Source organism: Scyliorhinus torazame, chromosome 10, assembly GCF_047496885.1.
Source record: "Scyliorhinus torazame isolate Kashiwa2021f chromosome 10, sScyTor2.1, whole genome shotgun sequence".
NCBI classification, from domain to species: domain Eukaryota; kingdom Metazoa; phylum Chordata; class Chondrichthyes; order Carcharhiniformes; family Scyliorhinidae; genus Scyliorhinus; species Scyliorhinus torazame.
The window spans coordinates 20,636,967-20,654,487 of NC_092716.1; the positions used below are offsets into that span (position 1 = coordinate 20,636,967).

General features: G+C 42.8%; 1 protein-coding gene across 3 annotated transcripts in view; it reads right to left on the minus strand.

Annotated features, from left to right (window-relative positions):
* wwox (WW domain containing oxidoreductase) overlaps positions 1-17,521 on the minus strand; it is a 1,140,899-nt gene that overhangs the window by 748,886 nt on the left and 374,492 nt on the right. The gene's annotated exons all lie outside the window — the stretch shown is intronic.

Sequence of the window (17,521 nt, forward strand, 5' to 3'; positions counted from 1 at the left end):
GCTGCTGGCCTTGTTCTGCATTACAAGCCAGCTGTTTAGCCCCCACTGTGCTAAACCAGCCCCTTAGTCTAGTCAATCTTCAGTGAACTCCATCGGGGATAAATGTATCCATCCTTGGATAAGGACGCCAAATCAGTTCTCTCACTATGGACCAATATCAATAAGGACTGAGGCTTCTTTACTCTTTTAATCCAATCCCTTTGTAGTGGGTTTCTGTACCAACACATTAAGCTTCTGCGATTCGTTTACAAAGGCACCCATGCCCTCCTGAACGGCAACATTTCCCAGGCGCCCGCCGTTAATAAAATATTCTTATTTTTTATTTTTCCTTACAAAGTGGATAACTTCACACTTTCCCACATTATACTCCATTTGCCAAGTTAATCACCACAGTCTAGATCCCTTTTGCAGCCTCTCTGCATCCTCTTCATAGCTTACTTTCTCACCTAACTTTGCATTGTTAGCAAATATGGATACATTGCACTCAGCCCCTCATCTTTGCTGTTGATATTGATTGCAAATAACTGAGCCCCCAACACTGATCCTTGGGTGTTAGTTACAGTCCCACTGGGTACAGCCCATCAATCTGAAAATGATCTATTTATTCCACAATGTTTTCTGTCCGTTAATTAATTCTTAATCCATGTTAATCTATTATCCTCAAATGTCACAACCCACAATATTGTGCAATAAACTCTTAGGTTTTTTGATATTGATGCTTTTTTTGAAAATCCAAACACACTAGATACACTGGTTCTTCCTTATCCATATTGGTGACACGCATAAAATATTCCAATAAATTTGTCAAACACAATTTCTCTTTCATAAATCTCTGTTGCCTCTGCCCGATTCTGATGTGTTTTCGAAGTGCACACAAACTAATAGATTCTCATATTTTGCTAGTTCTGAAGTCAGGCTAACTAACCTATTATTCCTTGCCTTCTCTTTCAGTCCTTTCTCAAAAAGTGGGATTATATTTGCCACCTTCCAATCCCTGGGGACTGTTCCAGAATCCCGGGAATTCTGCAAGATCAAGACTATTGCATTCACTATATCTGTAGCCACCTTTATAAAAAACTGTAGGATGCAGTCCATTATGGCAAGTTGGTTTAGTGACATTTTGTCCTATGAATGTCTCTGGTATGATTTCTGTCCCAACATAATTATTTGTTCCTCATTCTCACTAGACCTTTGGTTACCCCATTCGGAATGATTTTGTGTATTCTATTATGAAGTTTAATTCTACATTTGTTTAATGTCTTTACCACTCCCTTAATCTGCATCATAATTTGTTCTGAATCTGCCTAGATGAAATGAAAAATGAAAATCGCTTATTGTCACAAGTAGGCTTCAAGGGAAGTTACTGTGAAAAGCCCCTAGTCGCCACATTCCGGCACCTGTTCGGGGAGGCTGTTACGGGAAGATGGGGCCCACTTTTACCTTCACCAGTATCTTCCTTCCCACCTAACTACATAAGCTTTTATAATTTGTCTTGACTCTTGTTAGATTGCCCTTAAATGTATACTTTTCAGGATCATTTGTACAATGTTTTACTTAAGAAACATGTTCCAAAGTGGTCGGTCTATATTCTCTTTGTTTCCCAATTTCCTGGTTATTGTTTCGATCCTGTTTGAGACTATTAACATTTAAAGAGAAATCTGAACACCCAGTAACCCAGACAGAACTACAGCACAAAATTTCCCATTTTTAAACCAAAACAAACGTTATTGTCCATATAAAGAAAATTAAACAAAGCAAGCAACACCAATTTAACACTATCTTTTACAAAGGCTTACGTTATCAACTCAGTTCTATTCTTTACTTTCCTTCACCCCACCACAGCCCCCTGGCCAACCAGCTAGTATCTTACAAAGTTTTTAAGCTTAATTCATTTGCCTGCGACCAGCTCAAAAGTATGCCGCAGCCACTGGAATTCACTTTAATTTGGCTCAGTGTCCCAGCTATTCTCTGAGATAAGATTTTATGGGGATCATTCCATTAGCTTTAAGCTAAAATATCCTGCAACTTTTCTTTAAAAACCTCACGACTGTGGACTCCTCAGCTCCTTGTCCTTGCACCAGGTAGAAACCCAACTGCCTTCTCACAGCCTTCCAAACTAACTCTCCAGACTGATTTATGTCACAAAGTTCTATGAAGACCATTGCAGATTTCTTTCTCCAGCATTAAACTTGGGAAATCTTTTAGTTTCTGTCTCCCTCAAGAATTCCAAACTAAGTTTAAACCTCCATCCACATTTCGTGCGGTGAATGATAAAGTTAATATTTTCTCTGCTCAGGTGCAGACCTAACTAACATTCACAGAATCACAAAATTGTTACAGCACCAAAGTAGGCCATTCAGCCCAAATCGTCTGCATTCTATTAGATTTACCTATTGCGTCACCTCCCGCCTTTGCCCACAGCTCTGCACATTCTTTATTTTCCAATAACAATCCAATTCCCTCTTGAATGGCACAATGGAAACTGCCTCCACCACACTCAGGCATTATGTTCTAGATCCTAACCACTCGTTGCCATTGCTCCTTTTGCCAATTACAGTAAACATGCGTCTTCTTGTTTGCAATCCTTCCACCAATGGGGCATTTCCCTCTTTGTACTCTGTCCATGATTTTGAATGTCTTGATCAAATCTCTTCACAATCTTCTTTCTCTAAGGAAAACATTCCCAACATCTCCAATCTATCTAAACATAGATCAGAAATAAGAGTACCCTGAAGATAGGTCCTTGCCAACATGAAAATGACTCATCCATCTGGACTCTGTCTCCTGTTCATTCACCAATCCTCTATCCATGTTAATATATCATTACCAATGTCATGAGCTCTTATCTTGATTAGTAACCTTTTACATGGCACCTTATCGAATGCCTTTTGGAAATTCAAGTACACTACTTCTATTGGTATCTCTTCCTCCCCCCTTGTTACGTCCTCAAAGAACACTAATATATACATCAATATTATTATCCTTTCACAAGACTATGTTGACTCTACCTGATTGCATTATGATTTTCTAAATTTCCAGCCACTACCTCCTTATTAATGGATTTTAGAAATTTACCAATGACAAATGTTAAACTATAGTTTCCTGCCCAAGGCTCCCTCCTCGCTTAAATGTGGGTGTTACATTCGCAGTTTTCCAATCCACTGTGACCTTTCCAAAATCTAGGAAATTGTGGAAAAATAGAACCAAAGCATTCTCTATTTTTGCAGCCACTTGTTATATGACCCTAGGATGAAGGCAATCAGGTCCAGGAGACTTGTCAGCCTTCAGTCCATTGTTTATCCTAGTATTTTTCTAATGTTTGCTTAAGTTCCTTCCTCCCTTTCCCCTTCTGTTTTTCCATTATTTTTGGGATGCTTTGAGTGTCTTCTACTGTGAAAAGAGGTACAAAACACATGTTCAAAGTCTCTGCTATGCCTCCCATTATGAATTCCCCTGACTCACCCTCCAAGTGAGCAAGGTTCAGTTTAGCTGCTTGTTTCCTTTTTGTAGAATTATGGAAACTTTTTCTTTTTTCTTTCTTGCTAGTTTACTCTCGAACTCCAATTTCTGACTCTTATCTTAGTCACCCTTTGCTGGTTTCTAACATTTTCCCAATCTTCGGGGTTCCACTAATCTTTGCCGCATTGTACATCTGTTTTTTAATTCAATATCATCCTTAACTTCCTTCGCTAGCCATGGTGCATCCTTTTCATAGAGCCTGTCTTTCTCAACGAAATATATCTTTGTTGAGAGTGACACAATATCGCCTTAAATGTCTGCCAAATGCCGATCTACCATCTTTGCTTTTAACCTACTTTCCCATTTTAGCCAACTGTCTTCCAGGTTCGATTCCGGCTTGGGTCACTGACTGTGCGGAGTCTGCACATCCTCCCAGTGTGTGCGTGGGTTTCCTCTGGGTGCTCCGGTTTCCTTCCACAGTCCAAAGATGTGCAGGTGAGGTGGATTGGCCATGCTAAATTGCCCTTTGTGTCCAAAATTGCCCTTAGTTTTGGGTGGGGTTACTGGGTTATGGGGATAGGGTGGAGGTGTTGACCTTGGGTAGGGTGCTCTTTCCAAGACCCGGTGCAGACTCGATGGGCCGAATGGCCTCCTTCTGCACTGTAAATTCTGTGATAATCTATGATACCCTCATCCTGAAGGGAGAATCCTTTAAAACAGAGAGGTGGAGGAATTTCTTCAGCCACAGGGTGGTACATCTGTGGAATTCATTGCTGCAGGAGGCAAAGTCACTGAGTGTATTTAAGACAGAGATAGATACGTTCCTGATTATTAAGGGGATGAGAGGTTATGGGGGGAAAGCAGGAGAACGGGGATGAGAATACATCAGCCATGATTGAACGGCAGAGCAAATTTGATGGCCTAATTCTGCTCCTATGTCTAAAGACCTTATGGCAAATAATATCGCAAAGTGAGTTATTACTTGGCTGTTTAAACTTGAAACCAGAGTATACCATTAACATAAACTTCCGATAGGCTTTCTGATGGATTATTGCAAATAAAAGTACAGCAAAATGTTGGACCAGAGAATGTTACATACAAACCAACACATTAGGTGCAGAAGTAGGCCATTTGACTCCTTAAGCCTGCTCTGCCATTCAATAAGATCATGGCTGATCGGATTGGGATCTAAATACCACTATCCTGCCTACCCCAATTACATTTTGATTCACTTGTTAGTCAAGAATCTACCTACTTCTGTCTCAAAAATATTCCATGACCCCGCCTCTACCACTCTCTGGGAAACAGAGTTCCACAGAGTCGCAACCCTCTGAGAGAACCAATTCTCCTCAACCCTGTTTCAAACGAGAGACCCCTTATTTTTAATCTCAGTCCCCTCGTTCTGGTCTCTCCCACAAGGGGAAACATTCCTTCAACATCCACTCTTGTCAAGGCCCCTCAACAACTTGCGTATTTCAGGAAGACCATCTCCCGTACTTCTAAACTCCAGTGGCACAGGCCCAGCCTGTCCAATCTTTCCTCATAAGATAGCACCCCCATCCCATCTGTCAAGTGAGCCCTTACTGAAATGCAGGGTGCAGGAAGCTGGCAGATCTACTTGGCTTCCTGCAATTATGTCCTTTGTTAAATGAGGAGCCCAGGACTGTACACAGTATTCCAGGGTGGTCGGACCAATGCCCCGTACAACTGTAACAAAACAACCCTAAATTTGTATTCCATTCTCCTTGCAATAAATGACAACACTCCATTTGAACAGAAAAACTAGGAGCAGTAATAGGCAGTTCAGTCCCTCGAGCCTGCTCCGCATTCAAAACTGATCTCATCTCAATCTCATATCCACCTTCCATGCTCGCTCCCCATAACGTTTCATCCCACTCCTAATTCGCCTTCCTAATCAACAAATTCAAGAATTATATATTCGGTCCTGCCATCCAAAACGTTGGTATGGATTGTAAATAGTTGAGGCTCCCAGCACTGATCCTTGTGACCCATTTTGCCTATTCCAGTTTCCTGTTAGCAAATCAATTATCCATCCACGCTAATATGTTACCCTCTAAACTTTGAGTTCTTACTTTGTGTAGTAACTTTTTGATGTCGCACCTTGTAAAATACCTTCCAGAAATCTGAGTACACCACATTAACACCTTCCCCTTCATCTACGTTACTTGTTACTTCCTCACAGAACTCTAATAAATTATTCAAACATGATTTCCCTTTTGCTTGTTGACTCTGCCTGATTGCATTGAGATTTTCTAAGCACCCACCTATAGCCTCCTCAATAATAGATTCCAGCACTTTCCCTGTGGCAGACGTTAAACTAACTGACCTACACTTTCCTACTTTCTGTCTCCCTCCTTTCTTGAAAGAAGAGTCACATCCACTACTTTCTAATCTGACGGGGCCTTTCCAGAATCTAAGAAATTGTGGAAAATATTATCTCAGCATTCACTTTTTTAAACGCCTGAGGATAAAGTCCACCCGGACCTGGGAATTTTTAAGCCAAACTTAAATCTAACATCAAAATGCATATTATCAAGACGATCACATTCAAACTTATCTGAAACAATCCACTTATTGCTCACATGAGATAAGTGGGCAGCACGGTCGCACAAGTGATTGGCACTGTGGCTTCACAGCGCCAGGGTCCCAGGTTTGATTCCCCGCTGGGTCACTGTCTGTGCGGAGTCTGCACGTTCTCCCCGTGTCTGCGTGGGTTTCCTCCGGGTGCTCCGGTTTCCTCCCACAGTCCAAAGACATGCAGGTTAGGTGGATTGGCCATGCTAAATTGCCCTTAGTGTCCAAAGGGTTAGGAGGGGTTATTGGGTTATGGGGATGGGGTGGAAGTGAGAGCTTAATTGGGTTGGTGCAGACTCGATGGGCCGAATGGCCTCCTTCTGCACTGTATGTTCTATGTTCTTTAAAAGCAAATTACGGCGGATGCTGAAACCTGAAATAAAAACAGAAAATGCCGGACAACCTCAGCAGGTCTGACAGCATCGGTGGAGAGAGAACAGACCTAACCTTTCGAGTCTGGATGGCTCTTTGTCAAAGTACTCATTGCGCACAGCGGCAACAAACCGAAAAACAACACCACTAAGGTGCAGAAAACATTGCAAATATACTGCTGAAACCACAAGTGTTAGGGATGCAAACTGAAACTCTCAAACTCCCTGATTTCAAAGCTTGGGCTAGATTTAATGCAGCATGTGGGGGCTGGAAACGTGGCGGCTGGGCCCACTTAGCCGCAGGAGAGGCACTGGCACCAGTCTCCTGGCAGCAGCAAAACCTCCCCTGGTTAAGTTGGAGGGCAGAAGGGGCTGATGCGGGATCCCCAGCTGCCAGCAAAAGAATGTCAATTCAGCTCATTAATCTCCATGGGGATCATAACATTTGTTCCATCAGTTGTAAACTATGTCGACGGTTATGTAGATAATATACATATGACCAATATAATTCCAGATTTTAACAAGCAGCAGACAGACCCATTTATCATTCACTTGCATGTTTTAGGCAGTTATCCATTAACCTGATGGTCAACTAAATGTTAGAGAATAAGAAACTCGGCACAACTTGGAACTACATGTGTTTACAAGAAACGCTCCAAAGTTCTATCAGAACATTTTGATCAACATCTAAATGTGCAAACACATGAATTAGGAGGAGTGGGCCATTCGTCCCCTCAAGTCTGCTCCGCCATTCAATCAGGTCACAGCTGATCTGATTATAACCTCAACCCCACATTATTGCTGATCGCTCAATAACCTTTCAGCCCCTTATTAATCAAGAATCTACCTAGCTCTGCCTTAAAAATATTCGAAGACCCTGATGACGCTGCCTTTGAGGAAGAGGTTTCACACGATGGGCAGAAGGGCCTCTTTCCGTGCTGTGAAACTCTAAAGACTCGCGGGCCCCAGAGATCTGTCTTAAACGAGCAACCCCTTATTTTTAAAATGTGACCCTCAGTTCGAGATTCTCCCTCAAGAGGAAACATCCTCTCCACATCCACCCTGTCAATACCCCTCAGGATCTGAAAGGTTTCTATCAAGTCGCCACTTCCCCTTCTAAACTCAAGTGGACAGAAACCCAACCTCTCCAACATTTCCTCCTCAGACACCTGCCACTTAGTCTAGCAAACCTTCTCTGAATTGCTTCTGATGCATTTACATCTTTCCTTAACAAAGGGGCCCAATACTGTGCACAATACTCTAGATATGGTCTCGCCAAAGCCCTGTACAACTGAAGGATAACCTCTCCAGTTTTGTAATCAATTCCCCTCACAATAACATTCTATTAGCTTTCCTAATTACTTGCTGTACCTGTATACTGGCCTTCTGTGATTAGCTCCTTGTTTTTGTACCAAGAAAATCTCGGGAGCATTGATGATACACTGCCTTCAAATAATCTTAATTACTTGAATCATAAATCAGTTCACCTTTGTAAATTATTAGGCAGCTGTTCACTGCTTTGCACCCTTTTGGTTCATCAGTGTCCCACTAATAGGCATCCCCTGCTTCCATGGGCTCTTCCACTCAGATATCAACTGCACATCACCGAGCAGCAGCTTTCTTTAGTGAAATGCTTGAGCCTTTGCAAAATTATTACTACACATGGTAATACTGAGTAGAAAGCTGTGCCTGGAGTCATACCAACCACTGCACTCTCAAACCTTTAACTTTAGAAGCCCACTGTGAATATTCAATTTAATAAGTCTTTTATTCCCTCCATCCTTTTCTTAATGGGTCACAATAAATCCTGTAAAACATAATTATTTTTTTCAAAATGCAGCTTCCACTTCATTTAGTCCTCTGACAGATACAGATATTTTATAGACTTTTTAAAAAATTACATGCCAAGGTCATATGTCACTTATAGCACAAAGTATTAAGAAAATTATTTTTATGCTACGTGTGATTAGAAGAGCAGTGGTTTATTTCTCTGTCAGGACCACTTTGAGACAAATGATTGTGCCATGTGTACTGTCCTTTAGGTATTACCCACAGAGTTGCTGTTTAATATGTGTAATTTTATTACATTATTTTAATAGGCCACAGTAACTCAATAACCTGTTGCATTGTATTTTGCTTAAAAAATAATTCCTTACAGGATCAAATAATACAACTAATTTTAACTTCCTGTGTCAAGTGCCTATAAAGAAATATATCACAAACAGATCACACAAAAATAATTTAATTTTTAAAAAATGGCCCAAATATTTAAGAATTGGGGCAGCACGGTAGCATTGTGGATAGCACAATTGCTTCACAGCTCCAGGGTCCCAGGTTCGATTCCGGCTTGGGTCACTGTCTGTGCGGAGTCTGCACATCCTCCCCGTGTGTGCGTGGGTTTCCTCCGGGTGCTCCGGTTTCCTCCCACAGTCCAAAGATGTGCAGGTTAGGTGGATTGGCCATGATAAATTGCCCTTAGTGTCCAAAATTGCCCTTAGTGTTGGGTGGGATTACTGGGTTATGGGGATAGGGTGGAGGTGTTGACCTTGGGTAGGATGCTCTTTCCAAGAGCCGGTGCAGACTCAATGGGCCGAATGGCCTCCTTCTGCACTGTAAATTCTATGATAAAATTCAGCGACCAATCTAAACGTGTATGCCACCACCGTCACAGACTTTATCAGCAAATATGTAGAAGACTACGTGCCAAAGAAAGTAGAATGAACATTCCCCAACTGGAAACCATGGCTTAATCGGGAGATTGACTCCCTACTGAAGGCCAGGTCTGAGGCGTTCAAGTCAGGTGACCCTGACCTATACAAGAAATCCAGCTACAACCTCCGCAAAGTCATCAAGGATGCCAAGAGACAATATCAGGCCAAGCCAGAGTCACAGACTGTCATCAGTTGTGGCAAGGCTTTAACAACATAACGGGCTATAAAGCGAAGCCGAGCAGAATCTTCGACAGCAGCGCACCCCTCCCCGATGAACGCATTGAATTTTATGCTCGGTTCGAGCTGGAAACCATCAAACTGCTGTCAACTGGCACACCAGCCCTGGACACACCCATAACCACTGTCACAGCTTCCAAAGTCAGGTTGGCCTTCTTGAAAGTGAACCATCGGAAGACGATGGGTCGTGACGGGGACCCTGGCCGTGCACTCAGATCCTGCGCAAACCAGCTGGCAGAACGGTTCGCGGACATCTTCAACCTCTCCCTATGTTCCGAGGTCCCTACCTGCTTCAAGAAGACCACCATCATACCGGTACCAAAGAAGAACCAGATAACATGCCTCAACCGGTCCAGAGCAGATGCCATCCCCCTGGCCCTACACTCATCACTGGAGCATTTCGACAACAAGGGCTCCTTACACCAGGCTCTTGTTTACTGACTACAGCTCCGCCTTCAACACCATAATCCCAACCAAACTCATATCAAAGCACCAAAACCTAGGACTTGGTTTCTCACTCTCCAACTGGATCCTCGGCTTTCTGACCCATAGACCACAATCAGAAAAGATAAACAACAACACACCCTCCATGATAGACCTCAATACCCTGCAAGGCTGCGTACTTAGCTGCTACTATACTCCCTATAAACAAATGACTGCGTGGCAAAATTTGGTTCCAACTCCATCTACACGTTTGTTGATGACACGACCATAGTGGGTCGGAACTCGAACAACGATGAGTCACAGTACAGGAGGGAGATAGAGAACCTAGTGGAGTGGTGTAACGACAACAATCTCTCCCTCAATGTCAACAAAACTAAAGAGCTGGTCATTGACTTCAGAAAGTATCGTGTACACCCCTGTCTGCAGCAATGGGACTGAGGTGGAGGTGGTTGACAGCTTCAAATTCCTAGGTATGCACATCACCCAAAATCTGTTCTGATCCACCCACGTTGACGCTTCGACCAAGAAAGCACAACAGCGCCTATACTTTCTCAGGAAACTAAGAAAATTTGGCATGTCCGCATTGATTCTTACCAACTTTTACAGATGCACCATAAAAAGCATCCGATCTGGCTGCATCACAACCTTGTATGGCAACTGCTCGGCCCAAGACCGTAACAAACTACAGAGTGTCGTGAACACTGCTCAGTCCATCACACGAACCCGCCTCCCATCCATTGACTCTTTCAACACCTCCAGCTGCCTTGGAAAAGCGGGTAGCATAATCAAAGACCCCTCCCACCCAGCTTATTCACTCTTCCAACTTCTTCCATTGGGCAGGAGATACAAATGTCTGAGAACACGCACTAACAGATTCAAAAACAAATTCTTCGCCGCTGTTACCAGACTCCTAAACAACGCTCTTATGGACTGAACTGATCTCCTCACACATCATCTCTACTGAGTAGTGCTACACTCCTTTATGCTTCACCCAATGACCGTGTCTGTGTATTTACATTGTGTATTTTATGTTTGCCTATGTATTTTCTTTTTATGTACGGAATGATCTGTCTGAACTGGATGCAGGACAATACTTTTCACTGTACCTCGGTACACGTGACAATAAACAAACCCAATCCAATCTTCTGTGACCTGGATCATCAGAGAAGGAACATGAGCTCAGAAAAGCGTGTCGGGGCCCGGTGGAAGTGCTGATGCATTCACATGGGGAAATTGGCTAGGAATTTCAAACTTCCAATTGGCTGATTTCACTGCACAGGACCCTTCGTGAATGCCTCCAACACTGAACTCAATGTCACAGACTTGGGCCAGATATGTGGGACGTACTTGGATACTTGCAATGGAAATGTGACGCTTGTTAATACCTGGTCTAATTCGGAGATTAGCCAGCAAAACTCAACTGAGTACCACAACTGACTCTCCACAACCCCCCTCCCCCACCAATCTGACTACACCCCCCCCCCCCCCCCCCCACAACTTACCCCTTCCCTGATTAATTCCCCGCACCGATCATCCAACTACCCACTCACCCAGTCACTAACCCACTGAGTTACTGCCTTGCACCTTTAAAAACCTACCTCAATACTGCAGCTGGTTCTGTGAAAAAGCATGTTGTCTCCTTTTTTTCAACTCTCCTGCGCTTGCAGGACTGGTACCCTGGAGATCCATTTTTGCTTCAGCTGGGATCCACACTACAGTCAGGATGCTGACACTGTTGTCAATTGTGGTCATAGCCATTAATGTTCTTCAGGTAAGGAAATCTGCCAACCTTATTTGGGCTGGCTCACATGTGACTCGAGGCCCATGGCAATGTGGTTGCCTCTCAACTGTCCTCCGAAATGGACTAGCAAGTCACTCAAGTTCAGGGGCAATTAAAGATTGTCTGGAATGGTAACTGCTCAGCCCAAGACCGTAAGAAACTACAGAGAGCCGCGAACACAGCCGAGTCCATCACGCGAATCTGCCTCCCATCCACTGATTCTGTCTGCACCTCTGCTGCCTTGGAAAAGCGGGCTGCATAATCGAAGACCCCTCCCACCCGGGTTACTCACTCTTTCAACTTCTTCCATCGGGCAGGAGATACAAACGTCTGAGAACACGCACCAGCAGGTTCAAAATCAGTTTCTTCCCCGCTGTTACCGGACTCTTGAATGACTCTCTTTATGGGACTGATCTGATCTCTTCACACATCTTCCCTACTGAGTAGCATTACACTCCGTATGCTTCACCCGATGCCTGTATCTATGTATTTGCTTCTTTTTTTTTCCCACCCTCCCTTTCCCTCCTCCTCCTTCACCCTCCCTTTCCCTACTCCTCCTTCACCCTCCCTTTTCCTCCTCCTCCTTCACCCTTTCCCTCCTCCTCCTTCACCCTTTCCCTCCTCCTCCTTCACCCTCCCTTTCCCTCCTCCTCCTTCACCCTCCCTTTCCCTCTCCTCCTTCACCCTCCCTTTCCCACCTCCTTCACCCTCCCTTTCCCACCTCCTTCACCCTCCCTTTCCCTCCTCCTTCACCCTCCCTTTCCCTCCTCCTTCACCCTCCCTTTCTCTCCTCCTTCATCCTCCTTTTCCCTCCTCCTTCACCCTCCTTCTCCTTCACCCTCCCTTTCCCTCCTCCTCCTTCACCCTCCCTTTCCCTCCTTCGCCCTCTTTCCCTCCTCCCCCTTCACCCAGTATCTATGTATTTACATTGTGTATTTCTGTATGTCCTATATTTTTTTTTCATATACGGAATGATCAGTGTGGACTATACACTGAAAATGAAAATGAAATGAAATAAAAATTGCTTATTGTCACAAGTAGGCTTCAAATGAAGTTACTGTGTAAAGCCCCTAGTCGCCACATTCCGGCGCCTGTTTGGGGAGGCTGGTATGGGAATTGAACCGTGCTGCTGGCCTGCCTTGGTCTGCTTTCAAAGCCAGCAATTTAGCCCTGTGCTAAACCAGCCCCTCCTGTACAAAACCAGCCCCTCCTATGCTAAACCAGCCCCTGAACAAAACTTTTCACTGTACCTCGGTACACGTGACAATGAAACAAATCCAGATAGGCAACAATTGCTGGCCTTGCCAGCTGAGAACGTGAATCATAAATTATATGAAAAACTGAAGATTCAAAATAAGCAATTTTTTAATCTTTCAGTGGCAACCATTTAAATCATCTGTCCAGCAATGTAATCTTAAAATAAACAGAATATGGGATATAACCAATGTTTATTTATGCAGAGGTACTTAAACAGTCTAATATATTTTACCTTTTAGCATGAAATGGATTATGCTCAGTGTATTTATTATTAAAACTACGACATTCTAAAGAATTATAAGGTTCATAAATTGTACATGATGAGAGTGAATATATTTTTTCATGTTTTCGATTTCTCTTCCTACTTAAAATCAGAGAGAAGGGCTCCGTAGTGGCACTCTCACCTCTAATCCAGAACTTTTGTGGGTTCGAGGCCCACTCCAAAGACCTGAGCACAAAACTCAGGTTGACAGTTTAGTGCGAGGCCGAGAGTGTGCTACATTCACCAAAAGAGAAAATGCTGGAAAATCTCAGCAGGTCTGGCAGCATCTGTCGGGAGAGAAAAGAGCTAACGTTTCGAGTCCAGATGACCCTTTGTCAAAGTTTTCTCAAAGTGTGCTACATTGTCAGCTGCTGTGTTTGAGATGAGACATTAAATTGCGATCCGGTCTACAAATTAAAAGATTCCTGGTGTTCGACACAATAATAATCTTTCAGCCAATGTCACTAGAAGAGATTATCGGGCAGTCATGTTTCCTATAATTTCCTACAGTACAACAATGCTTACATTTCAAAACTGCTTGAAAATACTTTGGGATATCATAGGATGTTGGAAAAGGCACCATATGTTAGTCTTTCTTTGTTCTATCTTTCTGTCCTCATTTTCCTCTTTTCTTGGATATTCCTATACCATGCACCTGTTCTTCAGCCTCTGCCATCACCATTTTGCCACTGTAAGAAGTCTTATAACACCAGGTTAAAGTCCAACAGGTTTGTTTCGAATCACTAGCTTTCGGAGCGCAGCTCCTTCCTCAGGTGAAGGAAGGAGCTGTGCTCCGAAAGCTAGTGATTCGAAACAAACCTGTTGGACTTTAACCTGGTGTTGTAAGACTTCTTACTGTGCTCACCCCAGTCCAACGGCAGCATCGCCACATCATTTTGCCACTAGAATAGATTGGTCCAAAAATTACTCACCTGATTGTTTTTTTAAAAAAAAATTTTTTTTTAAATAAATTTAGTGTACCCAATTCATTTTTCTCCAATTAAAGGGTAATTTAACGTGTTCAATCCACCTAACCTGCACATCTTTGGGTTGTGGGGGCGAAACCCATGCAAACACGGGGAGAATGTGCAAACTCCACACGGCCAGTGACCCAGAGCCGGGGTCGAACCTGAGACCTCGGCGCTGTGAGGCAGCAGGGCTAACCCACTGCGCCACCGTGCTGCCCTGCCTGATTGCTTGATGTGGAGTAGTCCGACCACAACTCTCTATCATAGCCAATCAAACTTTATTATGCTGGAAGAGCAGATTTTAGTTCAACATATGGGCAGAGCATAGCTTTGTGGACAATTGACAAGTCCATTGTGAGTGCTGCACCTCGTTGTTCCAATAGCACAATGTTCCAATCAAAATAGGGTAGTTGAGGGTACGACTAGAACTTATGTACAATGACAGACAGAAGACCTTTTGGTCCATCCGCCCTGTCCTTGACAATATAGATACACTACCCACCACACCCAAAACAATGTGGTCCCTGGGGGAGAGGCAAAAACACATTTCAAAACCCACGCCAATCTGAGGAGAGAAAGAAATTGCTGAGTGAGATTTCTCTCCAACTCCCCCACCATGATCGAAGGCAGTCCAGAAGATCACCTTGGTCCTGATACTTCTTTGGCGTACCTACCTTTCATGCAAGTTGGCAGAAACAAGTCCAGCTCACACAAGCCTGATGACTGTTCCAGAGGAAAACAACCCACAGAAAAAAAACACACCTTGTGACAGCTATCCCAGATCTCGCCTCATAAAATTTAAAATTCTGCCCCCCACCCCACAACCTATTTAATTCAAACAGACTGTCAACTCAAACACGATCTGCTACCTTTATCTTATAAACCTCAATCAGATCACCCCAAAGTTGACATTTCTTTAAAGCCCCACCCTCTACAAGCCTATCTAGGTAACTAAGATGTTTCAAACTGGGAATTAATCCTTTGGCCTTCGTCTGCACCTTCTCCAAAGCTTCAATATCACCCATTATGTGAGAACACCAAAATTAGAATGGTATTCCAACTGAGGGCTGACCAATGTCCTGGACAAGGTCAAAATGCTTTATCTTGGAGTCAATGCCCCCAACACTTTATTCTCTCTAACTGTTGCCTCACAGGATTTCTCATGAACCTTTAGAGATCTATGTACCAGAACACCCAAGTGAGACGATAAATTCATTGCAAGGCAAATAGTGTATGTGTGAATTTGCATGCTGTATTTATTCACAACGCATTAGACTTCGCAACATCCAAGTGACGTACTTGGATAGCCTGGCTCAGATCAGCTTTGGTACTACACAGAGTTGATCATAAATAAATTGTACATACAAGATTTAGCTGAATGAAGCTGCATATTTATTCTTACAGTCATCAAAACATCTCCCAGCTTCTGTTGATGACCATGAGTTAAACAAAGAATCAAACTGTAAATTTGCCTTTCTTACTGAAATTGCTGTATTTGGGAAATAAACCTGAAGAGTTTCTTCAGATCAAGCCTGTGTGTTAAAGTTAATAAGCATGTTGTTCCATTTTCTTCCTCAATGTATGTTAAAAAAACTGTTACACAGGTGGGGAAAAAAAGCTTGGAACGGAGTACAACAAACTTTACACTTTATTGCATTCTAGCACTGTTACTTGTTTTTTCCTCAAAATATGTGCACCTTGGGGACACTTACAGCAATACTTTTATCAATTTGCCATTTCATTGCAACAGATCCTTCCCCATTTATATTCTTGATTTGTTCCATTGTAAGATTACTCCTTAATCAATATACAATGCTTAAATTTTAATCTTAGACACGCAATCTACACATCTTGGTTTGCAACTGTGCTCATTTGAAATGAGGTTATCAAATGTGTGTGTTTATTCTACATGCATTTTAAAGTTTCCTTTAATCCCCTTTAAAAGTTCTTTTGTTTCAAGCATAAGGGACACAAACCAGACACAGTACTTCTGAATGTTGATTTAACTAAATCTAAACTATGCATGTTTGGCACCATAATTCGTGATCACTGAGTGACCTTGGCCCATTATTTCATGTTTTATTTTACAGTCAATCATTCATCCTCTTCCCGCAGAGCATGCATACAAATATTCATTAAACCAGGAGCAATGAGATACAGCTTTTACTGGATCTAGTTTCAGAGTCAAACATTGGGTTGTTTCTACCCTTTCAATAATAGCAATGCATTGGACTGTTAAACAGGAATTGATACAATTGGGAAGTCCAGCTACACAGTACTGTACTTCATTTTTTTTCCAAGTATAATGCAAATGTCCACCCCTCACCTGAAGCTGTTGGCACCTTGATGGGACTTGATTCCAAGGGTGCTGCTTGCCTCAAGAAGACATCGCCCAGTTACGTTTTTTTGTTTTAAAATACTAAAGCCGAGTGTTGACCAACTAATTGACCACAGACATATTGCAAACAGGCCTGTTCCGGGCTTCACATTATCCTTCAAAAAGGTCCCTTGAGCTGAGGCTGAGTGATTGACGCCAACTGTAAGCATCAATATCATATCTAGATGGGTTAGGTTAGCTCAGCACACATCAGGAGTACCTCCCTAGTCAATAGAGGTTGGTTACTCGCCAAATAAACTTGTCAAGCCATTGTGGGAAATCAGTCATTATTTCTAAATTAATTTTATTTTCACGTTCGGGAATATCAGTGTAGGAAAATAAACATTTTTCTAATTTTGCACTGAATGAAAGCAGGATAAAAATGTGGATTAAATTAAAGAAGGCCAGGGCTAATTTGTTAAAGGCAAATCATGCTGAACTAACTTGACTGAGTTTTAGTTTGACGAAATAACAGAGAGGATTGATGAGGGAATGTAGTTGATGCTGTTCTCATGGACTTGCATAAGGAGCCACATGACAGGTTTGTCAGCAATCTCAAAGCTATCCAATAAAAGGATGGGTCAATAAAGCTGGCTGATAGACAGGCAACGAGAGCAGAAATGAATGGTTGCTTTTCCAGACTGGAGTTGGGCAAGACAGTGGGGTTCCCCTGGGATCGCTACTAGGAACACCACTTTTCCTGATCTATATAAATGACTTGACTTGACTTCACAAGGCACCAAACTTGTAAGTATTGTGCATTGTGAGGAGGGTAGTGACAGAATTCAAAAGACCATACGCAGGTAGATGAAATTTAATGTGGAGAAGTGTGGTGTGATTCATTTTGATCGGACAAATGAGAAGAGGAATATAAAATAAAGCCACAATTCTAAAGGGAGTGCAGGAGCAGAGGGAACTTGGGGGTTTATGCACACAAATCAATGAAGGTGGCAGCTGACAGGTTGATAAGAGTAGTTAATAAAGCATTAAGGATCATGGGCTTTATAGAGGCAAATATTAGAAAAGCAAGGAGGTTCGGCCTTGACCTCAGTACAGTCTC